General features: G+C 32.5%; 1 pseudogene across 1 annotated transcript; it reads right to left on the reverse strand.

The window, feature by feature from the left end:
* Positions 1–3,841: 3,841 nt before the first annotated feature.
* LOC115962492 lies at positions 3,842–5,581 on the reverse strand (annotated as a pseudogene). The gene is made up of 2 exons (XR_004085442.1): positions 5,437–5,581; positions 3,842–4,978 (listed from the first exon to the last, which is right to left on the reverse strand). The product of XR_004085442.1 is annotated as a G-type lectin S-receptor-like serine/threonine-protein kinase At1g34300 (transcript).
* Positions 5,582–6,000: the final 419 nt, after the last annotated feature.

Below are 6,000 nucleotides of genomic sequence, written 5' to 3' on the forward strand. Positions count from 1 at the left end.
AGAAATCCTTGCCTAGAGTCCTAGACTTTCGCTGGTGAACCTTTGTCGCATGCAGAAGATTCAACCAACCTCCGCTCTTGATTCAAACTTATCAACAATTACAATAAGTCTGTCAGTTCTTCCTTAGAAAGAACCACACAAATCTTCCTTATAAGTGGTCCAAGGTCTCATGTTTTTGTTATTTGTTGACGATTAATTCTTTGCCACTTCTTTATGTTATTCGCCATGTACAATCAACAGGTCTAGCTGTGAACTGTACAAACAGTTGAGTTAATTATTCGCCATGTACAATCAACAGGTCTAGCTCAAGAAAATCCGGCTTTAGACGCACTCTATGGCCTTAATTATTTAAACCTTATATACACAATATACAAATACTGTCTAAAAAGGACTGGGTGAAAAATATTATGGCCTTAATTAAGTCTACCTATCACACAGATAATTTATATTATAAAAAACACACCCCTCAAGATCATGAAATACATTCTTCTCAAAAAAAAAAAAAAAAAAAAAATCATGAAATACAGTATTGTGTGTTATTTGAATTACGATCTTGCTATATCACTATCGGCTGATGAGCGCGCAATTACAGTTTGTTTCTTACTCTTCCAAGATATTAGAGAATTGCCAAAAAAACAAAAAACAAAAACCTGTCGTAGAGCAACAATCTGTAACATCATCAGCCCAATCAAAATCAGTGTAAGCATTAAGATTGATTGCAGAGGATGGTAGATGTGAGAGAAACTTCAAGGAAGAGAGCTTATGAATCTCAATTTTAAGATGGTGGCTTATAACTTAAAAGGCACAACAAAATTATGGTAACTGGCGGCTCTACATTAGAGTCAGGGTGGTCCCCACCCTGGCTAGGAAAAAAATCATTTTTATTTATAAAATTTAAAAATTTTATGATTTTTTTTACCCTAAAAAAAAAATGTGTGACCACCCTAAATTATTTTAGGCCCAATATAATTAAATTTTGGACAAAGTTTAGCAACAAACTTAGTTGTAAACTAAAGCTACAACTCCACTCAATATTTTTTTTATTGGCTATGAATTTTAACAATTACAGAATTAGATTACATTTATTTTTCTTAAATCCTCCCTGTTTGTAAAATTTCAAGAAGATTAAAGATTAATAACTTATGTCATCAATCAAATGTTTAATTTTTATAGTCTAAAATTATAAGCAAAAAATAAGTTTATGGATTAAATAATAAATAACATCCGATTAACATAAAACTTGACATGTGTTATAAGAATATAAAAAACATACAATTTAATAGTTAGATTTTCAAATATATAGTCATGTTAATTTGTTTAGTGAAAGTTGTAGTCTAAGTATTCAAACTTTGACCCTTTTAACAATATATTGGGCCTTTACCAAAAAAAATCCAAGAAAAATTTTATTTAACTAAAATTTTGAAAAAGATATAGCTTGTAGCATTAATAATAAGATATAACTATCTTTTTTTATTAAATATTGTATAATTTAAGTTTCTTAATGACCACCTTGAAAAAACTTCAAGAAGATTAAAGATTAATAACTTATGTCATCAATCAAATGTTTAATTTTTGTAGTCTAAAATTATAAGCAAAAAATAAGTTTATGGATTAAATAATAAATAACATCTGATTAACATGAAACTTGACATGTATTATAAAAATATAAAAAACATACAATTTAACAGTTAGATTTTCAAATATGTAGTCATTTTAATTTGTTTAGTGAAAGTTGTAGTCTTAGGCTACAACTAAGTTTGTATTCAAACTGTTGTGAAATTTTAAAGTACTTGCAAATGTACGAACCGTATCGAAGTATAGTTAGACAAGAACAAGGTCGAACCCACAGGGACTTGTATGAACGTAGGAAAATTAATTAAACCTTAACCAAATTAATCCTAATCTAGTTTAATAAAAATTGGCTATTTGCAATTAAATATACTAAACAAATGACAAAACTAAGCAAATAGTTAAACTAAGCAAAAGATATAAAGCAATAAAAAGATGTAAACAATCAAGAGAAAGGAATTAAGGTTTTGGAATCCGCCTTGTAAGTTACATCAGCATATATTTATGATCATTAATTTTTTCCAACTCACTACATGATAATCTAGAAATCAATCTTGCCATCATGGAAAATATCATCATTAAAACTTATGTTTAAAAATCTAAAGCATGTTCTTCTTCGCTTCTTAAGTATAAAATCAAATCATCAATTGTATCCGTAGCCAAACAAATCACAAGATATATCCAATTTTAAAAATAAAATTATAAATTATATCCATTGACAGACAAATCACAAGCGATATCCAATTTTATAATCAAGAATTAGTAAACCAAGCATTCAATTAATTAAGACAAATCCTAAATCATAAGAAAAACATGATTGAACTCACATCTAGAATCTCATCTTAGTCAATTGATATGAAGCAAGAACAATTTAAATCATTAAAGAACAACTATTGTAGGAAAAATCAAATCACATAAATATTACTAATAATCCTTAACAAGGTTTCATCCTCAATCCTAATTATAAATTTAGCTACTCATAATAATTGAACTAAAACACAAAAATAAAATACTAAACATTAAACTAGACAAATAAAATAAAACTAACTGTAATGGAAGAAAACCAAAGAAGTAGCCGCACTCTCTATGTACAGCCCCCAGCCCTAGCACTAGCCTTAACCCCCCTGAATTTTGCCCTAGAAAGCCTTTAAATAGGTCAAGGAATCCTATTACAAGTTGAATTCCCGTTTGAAGAAAATCCCAGATTTTTAGGCTTCACTTAACCGACGATTTTGGCTCATTTAACGTCAGAATTTGGACTTTTGGTAAACTACAAAGTTGTAGCCCTTTAAGTTAAAGTTCCAGCCCAACTTGAATCATCTCGACTGGAATCTGAGCCGAAAGTTATGCCAAAAATATTAACTGATATGCAATCTGGAATACTAATCCGAATTGGACTTGGATTTGGTGCAAATTTCCTTTGATTCCTTACTCCAATTGGACTTAAATTTAATTGGGTTGGTCTTTTCTTGAATTCATGCCTGGCTGGATGTAAGTTGGCTTGATTTAATTGGCCTAGCCCCACTTTGCATGTAAAGCCCTTGTTACCTACAACACAAAGATATTATATAATCAGTCACAAAATAACATAAAAGTAAGGTTAAATATGTAGATATGTGATTACTTTATTGTATATATTTCATGCACATCTCAAACTTTGGCCCTTTTAACAATACATTGGGCCTTTACCAAAAAATATCCAAGAAAAATTTTATTTAACTAAAATTTTGAAAAAGATATAGCTTGCAACATTGATAATGAGATATAACTATATTTTTTTATTAAATATTGTATAATTTAAGTTTCTTAATGACCACTCTGAAAAAAAATTCTTAGAGTCATCACTGATTACGGTGGAGCAACTTAACTTCTAACAAATGATTAATAAAAGAAAACCAACCAAATTTGGGCAAGTAGTGGTGAAGGAGATTATTTGTACTCCTATTTACTTTCACAGAACAGCTGGTTGAATCAAAATCTGAATAATTGGGGTTGGCTTAATTACCAACCCATGAGTTGTATTGAAATTATAGATAAACGTACAAAATAAAACTATTAGATTATTTGATTACAAGTTACAACTGAAAATCCTAGACAGAAGCCAAGGATAAAAGATAATGATGAGACCTTTGAATTTAAAAAAAAAAAAAAAAATACAATAGTTGGAACCAAATCCTCTGCAAGTTTATCTGAAAGTTGTAGAAACATTTGAATTGGAATTTCAGCTCGCAACCTGATCTGTAGAGGCAACATGAGCTATAGGTATAAGGCATTTATCTTAACAGGGTCTAGAGATTACAAGTAAATAAGTAATCAAATTCAAATGGCACATTATGCATTTCTGTATAAACAGAGAAATGGTATCCTTGAATCATGTACTTATGTAAAAATTGGTGACACTCAGACTCGGTAGTGATGCCCTTCAGCTCACCTAGATAAAGCCTATTTCAATTTCATATTTCCTCATCACGGGAGTAGCGCCTACATAGGTCATTTGAGAGGAGTATTCTGAATTAAAAGTGCTATCAGTCTGTGTTGGATGGGAATTTGCATTATCCCAAGGATTAGCAACCAACAAGTGGTGGAATGGGTTTAAAGGTGTAGGAATCTCTACCGCTCCTTCCAACATCTTTACCACAACACTCATCAGAGGTCTTGATTCAGGCCTATATTGAACACACCAGAAAGCTACCCTCATCATTCTCTCTGCTGTCTCTCTATGTTCCTCCTCTATCCCACAAACTATACTCAACTCTCCCGATTCTCCATGTTCGAACTTTTTCCAAACTAACATTGGGAACCACTTGACTCTCTGGAAGACTACCATCGAGGTTCTTTCTCTTCCCTATGATTTCAAATAATAGCATCCCAAAGCTATAAACATCACACTTTTGGGTTATAGGATATGGCATCCACATTTCTGGTGCAGCATAACCAGGTGTCCCCCTTCCTCCTGTCATGGTGATATGTGTATTTTCCCTGTTAGATAGCTTTGCCAAACCTAAATCAGCTACCTTAGGCAAGAAGTTTGCATCCAAAAGAATATTTTCTGGTTTAATATCATAATGGATTATTCATTGTTGACATTCTTCATGCAAGTAAGCAATCCCTATAGCTGTCCCAACTGCAATCTCATGAAGCTTTTCAAATCCTAAGATCTTGTTTTCACCAAACAAGTACTTGTCAAGCGAGCCGTTTCCCATGTACTCATAAACAAGCGCTCTCAGGTTCTTCTCAAAATAGAAACCATAAAGACGTACCAGATTAAAGTGACGAACCCTTAATATTGTACTCACTTCTGCCTTGAATTGATCCTCAATTCTCTTATCAGAATTCCCATATAGAACTTTCACTGCCACTACAGATCCATTACTAAAGATTTCCTTATAGATGTTGGGTTTTGTGGAGTCTAGTTTTGTTTGATCTGGTTCAATGACTTGATTTGACTCGAATAATATTGCGTGGTTTTTAATGGGAGATTTACTGAGGTTTAGTCCATGGAGCGGAGGCTTGGGCTGATGGCCCAAGCTAGAGTGCTCATAGACAAGCCTTTGGAGGTCCAAGGGCAACGCCCCCGGGAAAAATTTTTTGGCCCATTATGTATATGTAGAAACCGACTTTGGTGATTAGGGTTTTTAAAGGAGGTTGTGTTGCCGTGTTTTATATAGTGAGAAAAGATTGTAGCCGCAAATTTGTACTCTGTATTCTTCCCTGATAATAGTGAAATCCCTGCAACTCTGTAGACGTAGGCAAATTGCCGAACCACATAAATATTGTCTTGTGCGTATGATTGTTTTTCTTTGGCGTGTATTTTCTCTATTTTTTTTTTTGTTTCTCACAAGTTGAGAATTCGTTGAAATTCCTTACAATAGACTGATCCAAATCCTCCTGAACCCAAAAAATTAGTGAAGTTGTCTGTTGCAATTCTGAGCTGCTGAGAGGTAAATTTGATTGGCTTCTCTCTTTCCATATCGTTGAGAAATTTATCCATTGTGAGTGTCATAAATCGTGAGTCCGGTGAGTCCGGATTGACATTGCTGCTATTCCTTTTAGAAAATCTTTGGCATACCATAACCACAACAATAATCTTTATAACAATGACTACTGCAGAAATGTAAAAAAATTAACTCAATAAGAACCTCACAGCTTTTCAGAATTATTGGTACTAACTAATAGTAATCAAAAAGTAATGAGAAAACAAAGCTGGAAAAGAAACAAATAATAAAGATGGACTTAAAATCTAACCCAAGCCCACAAGAATAGCAGCTGCTTCGGACATTATTCAGGAAATGAAATGCAGACAATGCACTCCCACAAACTCAATTGAAAGAGACGAACTTGTATGAGAAAAGAAATGATGAATTTACTTGAGTTTTATTTCAATGCATTAATCTTTGGGAAAGACCTGTTGCGCACACAACCAACTATAAC

Source organism: Quercus lobata, chromosome 2 (genome assembly GCF_001633185.2).
Source record: "Quercus lobata isolate SW786 chromosome 2, ValleyOak3.0 Primary Assembly, whole genome shotgun sequence".
Taxonomy (NCBI): domain Eukaryota; kingdom Viridiplantae; phylum Streptophyta; class Magnoliopsida; order Fagales; family Fagaceae; genus Quercus; species Quercus lobata.